At 37.6% G+C, this 17,235-nt stretch overlaps 1 non-coding gene across 1 annotated transcript; it reads right to left on the bottom strand.

Moving 5' to 3' along the window:
* Window positions 1-2,612: 2,612 nt before the first annotated feature.
* LOC133004036 (5S ribosomal RNA) lies at window positions 2,613-2,731 on the bottom strand. The gene has a single exon (XR_009678319.1). It is a non-coding gene; the product is annotated as a 5S ribosomal RNA (ribosomal RNA).
* Between the last annotated feature and the right edge of the window lie 14,504 nt (window positions 2,732-17,235).

Genomic DNA, 17,235 nt, shown 5'->3' with positions numbered 1-17,235 from the left:
CCGCCACCCACCCTCCAAAAACACACACACCCACACACAGACATATGCCCACACACATTCTCATGCAACTGCTCTATTTAATTTCCAGTAAGTATTGACTCATAAGTCAATCATTTATAGACTTAGCGTATAAGACTGTGTTAGAGATGTCTTGAAATATATTTAATATTGTGTATTACGGTCTGACTAAAGTGATATTTCACAGAGGGTTGACCGGAGAGAGCTGACGGCCTCTGCTGTGGTGCCATAGATTCGATGTTTTCTGTCTCATTTAATTCATCAGACTTCTATGCAGAGGATTTTTCCTCATCAAACTTACTACTGTTAAGTCAAATAAGGTAAAGTCTAATATTCAAAGAGTATAGAAGTTCAAAACCACAAGAAGTTCTGCAGGAGATGTTCGGTTTTGGCTTGCTAACACCTCTGACTCTGGCCAAATAGTCCAGGCAAAGTAGCCCATTTTGGAGCCAAAAATAGAAGTAATTGTAAAAGAATTTTTTTCAGCATAGATTATTTCTATGAGGTGTCCAGAACAACATACTAAAAGTCCTAAGAAATCGTAGTTGAGGAAATATGTTTAATTCTCATCAATGTGTGCATATAAGGCCCGGCAACAATACACCCCAAAAAGACTATTTTTTTCCTTTACTCCTATCAAAATGAAACTTTACACAATGAAAGTAGCCATGAAACGTAAGATTTTTTGTATTACAAGTTTCTTTGAAAATGAATTTATGTATGTATTTGTAATACATATGAATGGTGTTTGCCTATGCAAATTAGGACATATTCAATAAGTGTGGAGCTCATGTGCTTGTCAAATTCATTTCAAAAGAAACTTGTAATACAAAAAATGTTACGTTTCATGGTTACTTTCATTGTGTAAAGTTTTATTTTGATTGGAGTAAAGGAAAAAAATAGTCTTTTTGGGGTGTATTGTTGCCGGGCCTTATTGAAACACATTGATGAGAATTAAACATATTTCCTCAACTAGGATTTCTTAGGACTTTTAGTATGTTGTTCTGGACACCTCATAGAAATGATCTATGCTGAAAAAAATTCTTTAACAGTTAGTCGGTCGTAAAACGCTACTTTGCCTGGACTAAAAGTAAACTTTTTTTCAACAGTAAGTAAACCTCTGGACTGATAAAGTCCTCAAACTTTGCTGATGGATGACAACAACCAAAGCGATATGCGAAAAGTCTTAATAAAACGTAGACATATATATGCAACTGAAATTAATATGCAGGCAATTCTTGTGGGCACTGATTTGTATCTGCATGAATCAGCCCCCTTGTGTTCGCAACTCTCTACAGCTGCTTCGACATATATGACTTGGAACAGGATATAGTCTGATCCAGGTTTCACTCAGATACAAGAAAATATCTGAAGGTAAACAGCGACTTTGATGAAAAAGTCTTCAAGTTAGTCTTCATACACGCTTGTAAAAAAAATACAATTACGCAATTACAGCACCTGATCTGATCTAGCAAACAAGTCCTTTTTGACCCATGCTCTACTGTTGCATAAAGTTTCTTCTGTTCAAACATGAAGTTAATTATTGCAGATCAGATCTCCTCCACATGAGGACCTCACCATAGTCTCTGGCTTTTAAAATAAGTTTCTACTTTATTGCTCTATTTAATAAAATGTATCTTCCCTGTTTTAGCTGTACAGCATTTTGGTCAATGTCTTTTTATGATTAATGTTCTTCTTTCTCACAAATTGTGCAAACCGTGGGTTTATGAATTTCATTAAAAGGAAACATACTAGGTTTTAGTGATGTGGTTCAGGCTGTGTGCAGTGCAGGCCAAAACTGTTAAAAAGCAGATTTCCTACGGCATTATGCAACCAAATTGGATGTCTTACTTACCTGATTGTTGACCAAACCCGACACCGCCACCTAGGGACTTTCACCCAAATAATAAACAATACTACCAGGATAAACCTGATTGATCCCCACAATTATACTAATCTCTTAAAAGACGTTTCCCCATAAATACATAGACCAGTCCACAAGTGAATACAGAGACGTGTATTTAAATAATAAAATATAAAAAAATATATTTGGATCAAGGGAATCCCCTATTAGTACTCCTGATATGTCACATTCTCAAGAGCAAGAGGTATTAGGAATTTCTCTTCAGTTATTTATAATAAAGCAAACATGCCAAGTTGTGTATCATGAATTGTTCCTATTTTGGATCAGTGATGAATCTATTTTTAGAGTTCTGTTGAGAGTAGCGGGAAAAGAAACCAAACCTAAAAGACATTTAACTTGGCTTCAGTGCATTTACTTTGTCACATCTGCTTAGCCCAAGGAATGGAAAAGCATCCTTCTTGAAAATAATTTTTTCTTAGTTCATGTTTTTTAGAACAGAAACATATTCTGCCCACAGACCGAGATAATGTCCTACTGAGATCAAACCACTATTAAAAATTTACCACACCATGTAAAATAGTCAACTGTGTCAAACAAGCGATGATGTGTGTGTGTTCCATATCCTTTGTTTCTTTGATGGCCAGCCAGGTTTTCCTGCTCTTTCCAAGACGTTTCTTCTGTGAAGCAGCAGCAACAGCACCCTCTGCTGGTTGCAAAGAAAATTGGAAAAAGCTTACAGCACCTGGTATTCCCAGGCGGTCTCCCATCCAAGTACTAACCAGGCCCGACCCTGCTTAGCTTCCGAGATCGGACGAGATCGGGCGTGTTCAGGGTGGTATGGCCGTAAGCGAAAGATACAAGTCACAATACCTAATTTAAACATGTAAACCACCACCATGTTGAATACTGTTGTCGCTTTGTGACCATTGAAACTGGGTTTTTATTGTTATTTAATGTTAAGGAAAGAGAAGCTCAAGGTGCAATTTTGTCACAATATTGCAAGAATAAATCATTACAATTTTCAATAATTGTCTTTAGTGATAATGTCCTGGTTTCATATACTGTTTCTTCTTTTGATGGTGAGTAAACTCGCTGCTCTTTCATCCTTCTCTCCAAATATGACATTTTGAGAATGATATGTTACTACTACATGAATAAAGTAGTAGTTTGAATATCAAAAGTCACTTGAATGTTCATTCTGTTCCTTCAGCGATGATCTGTGTGTGTGTTCCATATCCTTTGTGGCCTTTGTTGGCCAGTCTTTCCTGCTCTTTCCAAGACGTTTCTCCTGTGAAGCAGCAGCAACAGCACCCTCTGCTGGTTGCAAAGAAAATTGGAAAAAGCTTACAGCACCTGGTATTCCCAGGCGGTCTCCCATCCAAGTACTAACCAGGCCGGACCCTGCTTAGCTTCCGAGATCGGACGAGATCGGGCGTGTTTTTTTTTTCTCTTTTATTATAAAATAAATCAGTTTTTATGTACAAGAAAACTTGAATTCCAATGTAACATCACAAAAAAATAAATAATATCAAATGCAAACAATAACCATCGGCTTTTACCAAATAGGCCCTCCTGCCAAGTATTGTGCAAAACTATACATCAGTTTTCCTTTGTGATTGACAGAAATGAAACTGCATCCCTTAACAAAGTGTTGAAATTCTTCCTTTTCATACTTAAAAATTAAACTTATGTCTTTTTTCAACCCCGATACAAAGTAGGCCCAGACAGATATTATTCTTTGTTCAAAATGTGCTAGATTCCTTCTTAGCCATATAGCATATCTAGCGTGACTTAGTACATAGTTTATCATATTTATGTTTATTTTCTCTTTCTTTTCCCATACTCCAAAGAAAACAATTTTTTTCCAGTCCTTTCCCTCAAAGTATTGCTTCCCCCAGTTCTTTTGCAAGAAATCCTTTAACTTCGTGAGAAAAATCTTCAGTTTGTCACACTCATAATACAAATGCATTAATGTTTCCGGATCAGTTTTGCATATATCGCATTCCCTTCTTACATTCTTATTTATTTGGTGTATCACCACATTTGTGTACAGTCTGTTGTGCCATAATTTAAAGTCATGATCCTGACATTCTATACTATTCTTGCTTACATTCCACTGCTTCCATATTTGATTTCCTTCCATACCTGGGAACACCTTTTCCCAAACCTTTTCCGATGCAGGTTCCTCAAATTCATTTTGGATCAGCGCTTTGTAGTAGTCTTTTACCTTTGAATCACTTAGTGGCCTTTTCTCACCATTATTTTCCATATATAACTCGGGGAACGTTATTTTCCTTTCTATAACCACGCTATTTTCTATCTGCCTCACCCAATCTATTGGTATGCTTCCTTTTATTTTATCATACATATTTACAGTAGTTGTTTCATTCAGTTCTTCGTCATACTCCTTAACTGCGTCTACTATAGCCTGGTCCCTTAGAAACCCAGGTATGAATTCATATAGGCAATCTTTTATTTGCGTTAGTCCGGAATAAAACATTTTTTTATCCCATAGCATGTTATTGTTCATTTTTATCAATGGGTTACACCATATTGGTTGATTTATTACCTGACTGTATTTTGTGCATTCATATTTAATGTTTATTCTGTATTTCCCCCATGCATCAAACACCTCTTTATAATATCTAGACACTTTCTCATATATGGAGCTTTTCATTATCATTATTAGACCGTTTTCTTCACATCTTCCATTTTTATATAAATATTCCCTAAAAACATTTTTCCATCCATAATCAACCCTATCGTACAGATACTTTTTAACAGTTTTTATTCGTATTGCTTTTTTCTTAATATTCAAATCCACCAATTTCAATCCTCCTTCTTCATATTCCCCTATCAGTGTCTTTTGTGCTATTCTTGCCAGTTTCCCATCCCAAATGTAATTTGTAATTGTGCTGTTTAGCTCTTTGTGCACCCACTCTGGCATGTCTATCACAGTCAAGGCATAGACAATCTTGGATAGTATTAATGCATTTACCACTAAAACCTTCCCCTTTAATTTTAATCTCCTCGGCTTCCACGCATTTAATGTGTTTTTCACTTTATTTATTACCCCATTCCATGTCTCATCTCTCGCCTCCTTTTCTTTCCCTCCCATATTTATCCCCAATATTTTCATATAATCCTTTGGAATTCTAAAAGGTATGTTACAATCACTTTGGCTTATATTTCCGACATACATTATTTCAGTTTTGTCTATATTTACTTTAGCCCCTGCTGCTCTCCCATATACTTCCATTTTTCCCATTATCCTTTTCACGCTATTCATATTTTTTACCATACAAGTGGTGTCATCAGCATATTGCTGTATTTTGCTTTCACCTCCATTTGGCAATTTTATCCCTTCTATTTTCTTATCCTTCTTTATCATTTCCGCGAGACTTTCTGCAGTTAAGCTGTAAAGTACTGCCGATAGCGGGCACCCTTGCCTCACAGATCTCTCCAATGGAAAGGGATCCGTTATAGCTCCATTTATTTTTATCCTACTCTTTGCATTTTTGTACAATAATTTAATCCAGTTGATTATTCTTTGCCCAAAACCAAATTTTTCTAATGTGCAAAATAAAAAACTATGCTCAACCCTATCGAAAGCTTTATTAAGGTCCATACTTAAAATAATTCCACCCTCCTTCCCCATGCATTCAATTGTGTCCCTTATTGTGCAAATAATGTCCGATATGTCCCTCCCTGGTATCCCGTACGCCTGTGTTGGTGCTATGATTGTTGGTGCTGCTGTTTTTATTCTGTTTACTAATACCTTTGCTAAAATCTTGTAATCTGTGTTTAGTACAGTTAGCGGCCTATAATTTTCCAGTTTTCTTTTGCTTCCCTTATTTTTATATATGATCGTTATTAGTCCTGTTGCCAGCGACTCTGGTACCTCCTGCTCCTTCTCCATCTCTGCATAAATTATGCTTAAAATTGGGAGCAGCTCGTCGATAAAAGTTTTATAAAATTCACTTGTAAGGCCATCTGTTCCCGGACTTTTATTGGTATTTAATGACATTATTGATTCCTTTATTTCTATGTCTTTGATGTTGTCATCACACATACTTTTCTCATCATTTGTTATCATTTTCTTAATATTACCTAAAACTGTATTTCTATCTTCCTCCTTTGCAATTCCTTTTTTGTATAGATTTTTATAAAATGTCCCAACATTTCCAATAATGTCTACAAAATCATTTACTATCTCTCCATTTTCATTTTCTAACTCTTCAATATATACCCTCTCCTGTTTCCTTTTTTCTAATCCCAAAAAATATCCTGTGCATCTCTCCCCCTTCATCGCATATTTCTCCCTACTCCTTGTTATTGCCCCCATACATTTATTCTGTTCATAAACGTCCAGTTTGGATTTCACCTTTATGTATTGTTCTATGCTATGTTTTGGATCCTTATCAATTCTTTCTGCCTCTTCTGCCAGCTCATCCTTCAACCATTTTATTTTCTCTCTTTCTTTAAAAGCCCGGACCTTTGCATATCTAATACTTATTGTCCTTATCTTTTGCTTCAGTCTTTCCCACCATAATCCCTTGTTTCTACATATGTCTATGCTATTTTTTCCATTCTCTATGCAGGCCACTATTTTCTTTCTATATCCCTCTTCCTCTAGGAGAGTATTGTTTAGGCACCACACTCCTCCTCCCCTTCTCTCTATCCCAGTACCAACCTCTATTGACAGGATTGCATGGTCACTGAATGATGTGAATTTATACCCCATATTTTTTATAAGTTTAACCATTGTCTGATGTGCTATACATAAGTCTATTCTGCTTTGTTTTAATTCCCCCATTACTATTTGCCTTCTTGAGTATTCTCTCCTGTTTGGGTTTTCGTTCCTCCATACATCAATTAATTGTTTTTCCTCCAATGTTTTCAGAAAAATCTTTCTTGAAGTATCATTTTTTAATTGCTTCCCTCTTGCCACATCCAACCTTGTACTTTTTAAATTAAAATCTCCCACTATTATACAGTTTCCCACACACCATTTCCCTAAATCCAAGAAAAAAACCTTCCTGTCTGCTTCTATATTTGGTGCATATATATTAATTATTCGGTACTCTATCTTTTTGTTTTTAAATTCTATGATTATGTCTCTTCCTTCTTTTCCTTTGTAGATTTCTTTGAGGTTTTCTACAGCATTATTTCTTATCAGGATTGCTACCCCACATGATTTATCCGTACCATGGTTTGTATACATAATGCCTTCCCATTTTGTTTTTATATCTTCCATGATCTGGTCTGTCCAGTTCGTTTCTTGCAGACATAATATGTCATTATTTCTACATTTATTTAATAGTTTTTCAAATTTGCTTTGATTTCTTAGCCCATTTGTGTTGAATGAAATCAAGCTTAACATTAAACATATAATTATGGTTTCATTTCCAACCTTCATTTTGTCCTTCTTTCCTCCTTCTTCCTCCTTTTCTCCTCAGCATGGAGCACAGCTTTCCTTTTCTTTGTGGTCTCCTCCGCCTTTCGTTCCTTCTGCGGTCTGGTTACACTCTCTTCCTCTGAAATACCCTCGATAACCATGAAGTCCATCGCAGTTTTCCTCTCGTCTCGATTTCCATCTCCATGCTGCTTTACTCCAATGCTGCCGGTTCCGTCTGCTGGAGTCTTTTCACGGGGAGCCTTCTCTCCACTCGATTCCTCTCCGGACCGGCTCTCCTCCTGCCTTGTAGTTTCCACCACGTCTCCTGCTGCGACGTCCCTCCGGGTTTGCCGTTCTTGGTTCTGCACCTTGGACTCCACCCCGCTCTCTGGGACGCCCCCTGGGTCTCCCTCCGTCTGCATGTCGTCATCGTCGCTGTCCTCTGTCCATGTCATGCATGGTCCTCCATATGTCTCCTCCTCCTCGCTGTCAGTGCTGTTGCCCTCCTCCTCAACATCGACATCTTCTCTCTCCGCTGCTTTTGGCACACACTCCCTTGCATAGTGTCCCTGTTCTTTACATCTGTGACATCTGAATTCTGGGCATTCTCTGAAGATGTGACCCGGTTGTATACATAGTCTGCATACTTTCCTCTGTCCGTCATGGATCACGCGAAAGTATTCTCCCCCCACTAGTGTTTCGAACTTGGTTGAGTAGGGTAACGATTTCACTGTTTCAGTGAACCGGACCTTCAAGAACCTGGTTCCGTCGGCTACGTCCGTTCCTGGCCACATTCTTCTTTTGATTGGCGAGATTGCCCTAACTCCCCATTCTGCAAGTTTTGCAAGAATGACACGATCCACAATGTACGTCGGCAAGTTTAGAAATGATACCACTAGTTCGTCATTTCTAATTTCTTTTGCAAAAATCGTGCTCTTCTTTATTCTAATCCCATATAACAGTTTATCCTTCCCTTCAACATTGTCCATTGTTATTTCATATTTCTTGGGCGTGGTAAAACGGCATCCATTCACCACCCCGCACGTTTTTTTAACTTCACTCAAAAGTTCCATCATAGTCACCATCTCATCTCCAATGATCTCTACCGCCAAGGTAAGCGCCCTCTCAAATTTCTTTTCTGTGCTTGGAAGCGGCTCCGAGGTACTTTTACTGCTGTCCGTGATCCTTCTCGTGGTCGTTTCCTTTCCAATGTCGGCGTTCTTTGTCGGTTGCTGCATCTTGCCGTTGTCCATGATCCTGCCGGTGGTCGTGGTCTTTCCCTGGTCAGTATTCTTAGGCGATCTCTGCTCCATGCCGTTTTCCATATTCTTTGTCGTTGTGCTTGCCGGTCCGCTGTCAGCTGCCATGAGATCTGTCCTACTCCTCTCTACTCGCTCTCTCCTCTCTTTGACGTCACTCATTCAAAACACACACACCCTCAAAAAAAAGATGTTCCCCCGAACAGCAAGCTGCTGGGGGAATAAAATCGAACACAAAAAAAACACTCTCACTCACTTTCAATCTAGCCCAAAAACAAAACAAAAGAATTCCTCCTGCTCTCTCCACCTGCTCTCTCTGCTCCTTCGCTTCCTGGTTGCACACCTGAACGCAATCAGACGAGATCGGGCGTGCTCAGGGTGGTATGGCCGTAAGCGAAAGACCCAAGTCACAATACCTTATTTAAACATGTGAACCACCACCATGGTGAATACTGTTGTCGCTTTGTGACCATTGAAACTGGGTTTTTATTGTTATTTAATGTTAAGGAAAGAGAAGCTCAAGGTGCAATTTTGTCACAATATTGCAAGAATAAATCATTACAATTTTCAATAATTGTCTTCAGTGATAATGTCCTGGTCCTGGGTCAAGTTAACTATGTTGTAACCACTGCTGTGGCAAAATAAAACCATAAATAAAACAGAGAACTTATCTTATGATATGCGTGACTTAACTTCCTGTGGCTCATGCGCAGAGGATCTGGGCACAAGGATGCTTTTGTTTGTCAGAGTCAGGTTATACATTAATACATTTACTTATTTTAGTGTAAAACAGTGGGTTACATATGTCTTATTAAAATTCTGAAGATTTAAATCATATCAGAATTTTGATGTTATTTTTCAATGAAAGAATAAATGATAGAAATTTAATCTGCATGTCCACAAAATTAACAAGATTTATCAATTCTGAGGTTTTTGATTTTGCAAGGGATGCAAAATGTACGAGGTAAATACTTTTTTTAAGATTTACTTCTAAATATGATATTAACCTATCAGGGTGAATTAGTTTACATTTTGAAAAATTTGCTGGATATCTTTAATATTACATTTCTTGTCATATATGTTGATGAGATCCAAATGCAATTCAGATAGAGTTTCTCTTAATATGGATCAGTCCTGTAGGAATAGAAGAGTTGTATTATTTAAAAGGAAAGGAGACTTGTATCTAACACGTTCATAGGACAGAATTTGTCCATGTTCATCAAAAATAGATAAAATAATACTGCTACAGTTTCATTATGAACCCATTATTTTTAAACTTCTCATAATAACATACGCCTGCCGCTCTAACTGTGTCATCCTCCATTGCTGCCTTGTAGTTGTGCACATTGCTCTTTGCAGCACTATTTGCCACATGCTCACTCACACTATTGTTCATAACGTTTTTGTCGTCCCCAGAGACAGTCAGATACATAAGTCAGACCCGACCTCACAGTTAGTTATGAGACTACCTTCATGTGGCATGCAATTCAGTTATCTCTCACCAGAACTTGTTTCGTGAAACCAAAGAGAAAATAAAACGGTTGGATGATTAAATATCTGCATTATCATGAAGACAACGGTGTATCCAGACACATCTACGTCACTCATATGCTCATGTATATATACCCTCCTTCCTGCTATCAGGCTTGTGCTGGTTTAGCTCAATGGTTACTTCATCTACTTTCTTTCTAAGAATAATGATTACCAGTCCCTCACGGGATCGAAACCACGGGCGCTGTCCAGTGTTTTCTTTCTCTCTGCCCTCACCTGCTCTCTCTCCTTCACTTCACTCCTCCATCCACTCTACACTTTGTTCTTACACTGAACTAATATGTCGCCTTTTCGCCATTAAAACGTTGAACACTTATTTCCGCAGTGAAACCTGAGTGAAACCTGTCAAACGGAGCTCTGACAGATCAAAGTGTCATGGTGACTATGGTGCTGTTGTTTTTATTCTATTCCCCCCGAGTGTTGATTAAATCTTATCGTTTCCCGTAAATGTTCAAGAGAATATTGCGGTGAATTTGTTAAATTCGTGTTGTTTCGAGTCTCATCACACACCTCAGAACACAGCTCAACACTGATCCCTCCTGGCTCACTCTGTAAATGTCCCTGGGTCAAGTTAACTATGTTGTAATCACTGCTGTGTCAACTGTGTCAAAATAAAACCATAAGTAAAACAGAGAACTTATCTTATGATATGCCTGACTTAACTTCCTGTGGCTCATGCTCAGAGGATCTGAGCACAAGGATGCTTTTGTTCGTGAGAGACAGGTTATACATTAATACATTTACTTATTTTAGTGTAAAACAGTGAGTTACATTCATTATATTAAAAGTGTGAAGATTTAAATCATATCCAAGATTTTATGTTATTTTACAATGCAAGAATAAATGATAGAAATTTAATCTGCATGTCCACAAAATTAACAAGATGAATCAATTCTGTGCTCATTTGCCAATGATATAATTCACTGGATGGATTTTAGGCAAGATTTTGACACTGAGGTTTTTGATTTTGCAAGGGATGCAAAATTACGAGGTAAAAATATTTTTTTAAGATTTACTTCTAAATATAATGTAAACCTATCAGGGTGATTTAGTTCATATTAAGACAAATTTGCTGGAAATCTTAATATCACATTTCTTATCATATATGTTGACGACATCCAAATGCAATTCAGATAGAGTTTCTCTTAATATGGATCAGTCCTGTAGGAATAGAAGAGTTGTATTATTTAAAAGGAAAGGAGACTTGTATCTAACACGTTCATAGGACAGAATTTGTCCATGTTCATCAAAAATAGATAAAATAATACTGCTACAGTTTCATTATGAACCCATTATTTTTAAACTTCTCATAATAACATACGCCTGCCACTCTAACTGTGTCATCCTCCATTGCTGCCTTGTAGTTGTGCACATTGCTATTTGCAGCACTATTTGCCACATGCTCACTCACACTATTGTTCATAACGTTTTTATCGTCCCCAGAGACAGTCAGATACGTAGGTCAGGCCCGACCTCACAGTTAGTTAAAAGAATTCCTCCAAGTGGCATCGTTGCAGTTCTCTCTCAACAGAACTTGTTTCGTGAAACCAAAGAGAAAATAAAACGGTTGGATGATTAAATATCTGCATTATCATGAAGACAACGGTGTATCCAGACACATCTACGTCACTCATATGCTCATGTATATATACCCTCCTTCCTGCTATCAGGCTTGCGCTGGTTTAGCTCAGTGGTTACTTCATCTACTTTCTTTCTAAGAATAATGATTACCAGTCCCTCACGGGATCGAAACCACGGGCGCTGTCCAGTGTTTTCTTTCTCTCTGCCCTCACCTGCTCTCTCTCCTTCACTTCACTCCTCCATCCACTCTACACTTTGTTCTTACACTGAACTAATATGTCGCCTTTTCGCCATTAAAACGTTGAACACTTATTTCCGCAGTGAAACCTGAGTGAAACCTGTCAAACGGAGCTCTGACAGATCAAAGTGTCATGGTGACTATGGTGCTGTTGTTTTTATTCTATTCCCCCCGAGTGTTGATTAAATCTTATCGTTTCCCGTAAATGTTCAAGAGAATATTGCGGTGAATTTGTTAAATTCGTGTTGTTTCGAGTCTCATCACACACCTCAGAACACAGCTCAACACTGATCCCTCCTGGCTCACTCTGTAAATGTCCCTGGGTCAAGTTAACTATGTTGTAATCACTGCTGTGTCAACTGTGTCAAAATAAAACCATAAGTAAAACAGAGAACTTATCTTATGATATGCCTGACTTAACTTCCTGTGGCTCATGCTCAGAGGATCTGAGCACAAGGATGCTTTTGTTCGTGAGAGACAGGTTATACATTAATACATTTACTTATTTTAGTGTAAAACAGTGAGTTACATTCATTATATTAAAAGTGTGAAGATTTAAATCATATCCAAGATTTTATGTTATTTTACAATGCAAGAATAAATGATAGAAATTTAATCTGCATGTCCACAAAATTAACAAGATGAATCAATTCTGTGCTCATTTGCCAATGATATAATTCACTGGATGGATTTTAGGCAAGATTTTGACACTGAGGTTTTTGATTTTGCAAGGGATGCAAAATTACGAGGTAAAAATATTTTTTTAAGATTTACTTCTAAATATAATGTAAACCTATCAGGGTGATTTAGTTCATATTAAGACAAATTTGCTGGAAATCTTAATATCACATTTCTTATCATATATGTTGACGACATCCAAATGCAATTCAGATAGAGTTTCTCTTAATATGGATCAGTCCTGTAGGAATAGAAGAGTTGTATTATTTAAAAGGAAAGGAGACTTGTATCTAACACGTTCATAGGACAGAATTTGTCCATGTTCATCAAAAATAGATAAAATAATACTGCTACAGTTTCATTATGAACCCATTATTTTTAAACTTCTCATAATAACATACGCCTGCCACTCTAACTGTGTCATCCTCCATTGCTGCCTTGTAGTTGTGCACATTGCTCTTTGCAGCACTATTTGCCACATGCTCACTCACACTATTGTTCATAACGTTTTTATCGTCCCCAGAGACAGTCAGATACGTAGGTCAGGCCCGACCTCACAGTTAGTTAAAAGAATTCCTCCAAGTGGCATCGTTGCAGTTCTCTCTCAACAGAACTTGTTTCGTGAAACCAAAGAGAAAATAAAACGGTTGGATGATTAAATATCTGCATTATCATGAAGACAACGGTGTATCCAGACACATCTACGTCACTCATATGCTCATGTATATATACCCTCCTTCCTGCTATCAGGCTTGTGCTGGTTTAGCTCAATGGTTACTTCATCTACTTTCTTTCTAAGAATAATGATTACCAGTCCCTCACGGGATCGAAACCACGGGCGCTGTCCAGTGTTTTCTTTCTCTCTGCCCTCACCTGCTCTCTCTCCTTCACTTCACTCCTCCATCCACTCTACACTTTGTTCTTACACTGAACTAATATGTCGCCTTTTCGCCATTAAAACGTTGAACACTTATTTCCGCAGTGAAACCTGAGTGAAACCTGTCAAACGGAGCTCTGACAGATCAAAGTGTCATGGTGACTATGGTGCTGTTGTTTTTATTCTATTCCCCCCGAGTGTTGATTAAATCTTATCGTTTCCCGTAAATGTTCAAGAGAATATTGCGGTGAATTTGTTAAATTCGTGTTGTTTCGAGTCTCATCACACACCTCAGAACACAGCTCAACACTGATCCCTCCTGGCTCACTCTGTAAATGTCCCTGGGTCAAGTTAACTATGTTGTAATCACTGCTGTGTCAACTGTGTCAAAATAAAACCATAAGTAAAACAGAGAACTTATCTTATGATATGCCTGACTTAACTTCCTGTGGCTCATGCTCAGAGGATCTGAGCACAAGGATGCTTTTGTTCGTGAGAGACAGGTTATACATTAATACATTTACTTATTTTAGTGTAAAACAGTGAGTTACATTCATTATATTAAAAGTGTGAAGATTTAAATCATATCCAAGATTTTATGTTATTTTACAATGCAAGAATAAATGATAGAAATTTAATCTGCATGTCCACAAAATTAACAAGATGAATCAATTCTGTGCTCATTTGCCAATGACATAATTCACTGGATGGATTTTAGGCAAGATTTTGACACTGAGGTTTTTGATTTTGCAAGGGATGCAAAATTACGAGGTAAAAATATTTTTTTAAGATTTACTTCTAAATATAATGTAAACCTATCAGGGTGATTTAGTTCATATTAAGACAAATTTGCTGGAAATCTTAATATCACATTTCTTATCATATATGTTGACGACATCCAAATGCAATTCAGATAGAGTTTCTCTTAATATGGATCAGTCCTGTAGGAATAGAAGAGTTGTATTATTTAAAAGGAAAGGAGACTTGTATCTAACACGTTCATAGGACAGAATTTGTCCATGTTCATCAAAAATAGATAAAATAATACTGCTACAGTTTCATTATGAACCCATTATTTTTAAACTTCTCATAATAACATACGCCTGCCACTCTAACTGTGTCATCCTCCATTGCTGCCTTGTAGTTGTGCACATTGCTCTTTGCAGCACTATTTGCCACATGCTCACTCACACTATTGTTCATAACGTTTTTATCGTCCCCAGAGACAGTCAGATACGTAGGTCAGGCCCGACCTCACAGTTAGTTAAAAGAATTCCTCCAAGTGGCATCGTTGCAGTTCTCTCTCAACAGAACTTGTTTCGTGAAACCAAAGAGAAAATAAAACGGTTGGATGATTAAATATCTGCATTATCATGAAGACAACGGTGTATCCAGACACATCTACGTCACTCATATGCTCATGTATATATACCCTCCTTCCTGCTATCAGGCTTGCGCTGGTTTAGCTCAGTGGTTACTTCATCTACTTTCTTTCTAAGAATAATGATTACCAGTCCCTCACGGGATCGAAACCACGGGCGCTGTCCAGTGTTTTCTTTCTCTCTGCCCTCACCTGCTCTCTCTCCTTCACTTCACTCCTCCATCCACTCTACACTTTGTTCTTACACTGAACTAATATGTCGCCTTTTCGCCATTAAAACGTTGAACACTTATTTCCGCAGTGAAACCTGAGTGAAACCTGTCAAACGGAGCTCTGACAGATCAAAGTGTCATGGTGACTATGGTGCTGTTGTTTTTATTCTATTCCCCCCGAGTGTTGATTAAATCTTATCGTTTCCCGTAAATGTTCAAGAGAATATTGCGGTGAATTTGTTAAATTCGTGTTGTTTCGAGTCTCATCACACACCTCAGAACACAGCTCAACACTGATCCCTCCTGGCTCACTCTGTAAATGTCCCTGGGTCAAGTTAACTATGTTGTAATCACTGCTGTGTCAACTGTGTCAAAATAAAACCATAAGTAAAACAGAGAACTTATCTTATGATATGCCTGACTTAACTTCCTGTGGCTCATGCTCAGAGGATCTGAGCACAAGGATGCTTTTGTTCGTGAGAGACAGGTTATACATTAATACATTTACTTATTTTAGTGTAAAACAGTGAGTTACATTCATTATATTAAAAGTGTGAAGATTTAAATCATATCCAAGATTTTATGTTATTTTACAATGCAAGAATAAATGATAGAAATTTAATCTGCATGTCCACAAAATTAACAAGATGAATCAATTCTGTGCTCATTTGCCAATGATATAATTCACTGGATGGATTTTAGGCAAGATTTTGACACTGAGGTTTTTGATTTTGCAAGGGATGCAAAATTACGAGGTAAAAATATTTTTTTAAGATTTACTTCTAAATATAATGTAAACCTATCAGGGTGATTTAGTTCATATTAAGACAAATTTGCTGGAAATCTTAATATCACATTTCTTATCATATATGTTGACGACATCCAAATGCAATTCAGATAGAGTTTCTCTTAATATGGATCAGTCCTGTAGGAATAGAAGAGTTGTATTATTTAAAAGGAAAGGAGACTTGTATCTAACACGTTCATAGGACAGAATTTGTCCATGTTCATCAAAAATAGATAAAATAATACTGCTACAGTTTCATTATGAACCCATTATTTTTAAACTTCTCATAATAACATACGCCTGCCACTCTAACTGTGTCATCCTCCATTGCTGCCTTGTAGTTGTGCACATTGCTCTTTGCAGCACTATTTGCCACATGCTCACTCACACTATTGTTCATAACGTTTTTATCGTCCCCAGAGACAGTCAGATACGTAGGTCAGGCCCGACCTCACAGTTAGTTAAAAGAATTCCTCCAAGTGGCATCGTTGCAGTTCTCTCTCAACAGAACTTGTTTCGTGAAACCAAAGAGAAAATAAAACGGTTGGATGATTAAATATCTGCATCATCATGAAGACAACGGTGTATCCAGACACATCTACGTCACTCATATGCTCATGTATATATACCCTCCTTCCTGCTATCAGGCTTGCGCTGGTTTAACTCAGTGGTTACTTCATCTACTTTCTTTCTAAGAATAATGATTACCAGTCCCTCACGGGATCGAAACCACGGGCGCTGTCCAGTGTTTTCTTTCTCTCTGCCCTCACCTGCTCTCTCTCCTTCACTTCACTCCTCCATCCACTCTACACTTTGTTCTTACACTGAACTAATATGTCGCCTTTTCGCCATTAAAACGTTGAACACTTATTTCCGCAGTGAAACCTGAGTGAAACCTGTCAAACGGAGCTCTGACAGATCAAAGTGTCATGGTGACTATGGTGCTGTTGTTTTTATTCTATTCCCCCCGAGTGTTGATTAAATCTTATCGTTTCCCGTAAATGTTCAAGAGAATACTGCGGTGAATTTGTTAAATTCGTGTTGTTTCGAGTCTCATCACACACCTCAGAACACAGCTCAACACTGATCCCTCCTGGCTCACTCTGTAAATGTCCCTGGGTCAAGTTAACTATGTTGTAATCACTGCTGTGTCAACTGTGTCAAAATAAAACCATAAGTAAAACAGAGAACTTATCTTATGATATGCCTGACTTAACTTCCTGTGGCTCATGCTCAGAGGATCTGAGCACAAGGATGCTTTTGTTCGTGAGAGACAGGTTATACATTAATACATTTACTTATTTTAGTGTAAAACAGTGAGTTACATTCATTATATTAAAAGTGTGAAGATTTAAATCATATCCAAGATTTTATGTTATTTTACAATGCAA

Source organism: Limanda limanda, chromosome 6 (assembly GCF_963576545.1).
Source record: "Limanda limanda chromosome 6, fLimLim1.1, whole genome shotgun sequence".
Classification (NCBI taxonomy): domain Eukaryota; kingdom Metazoa; phylum Chordata; class Actinopteri; order Pleuronectiformes; family Pleuronectidae; genus Limanda; species Limanda limanda.
This window is presented reverse-complemented; position numbering and strand designations above follow the sequence as displayed.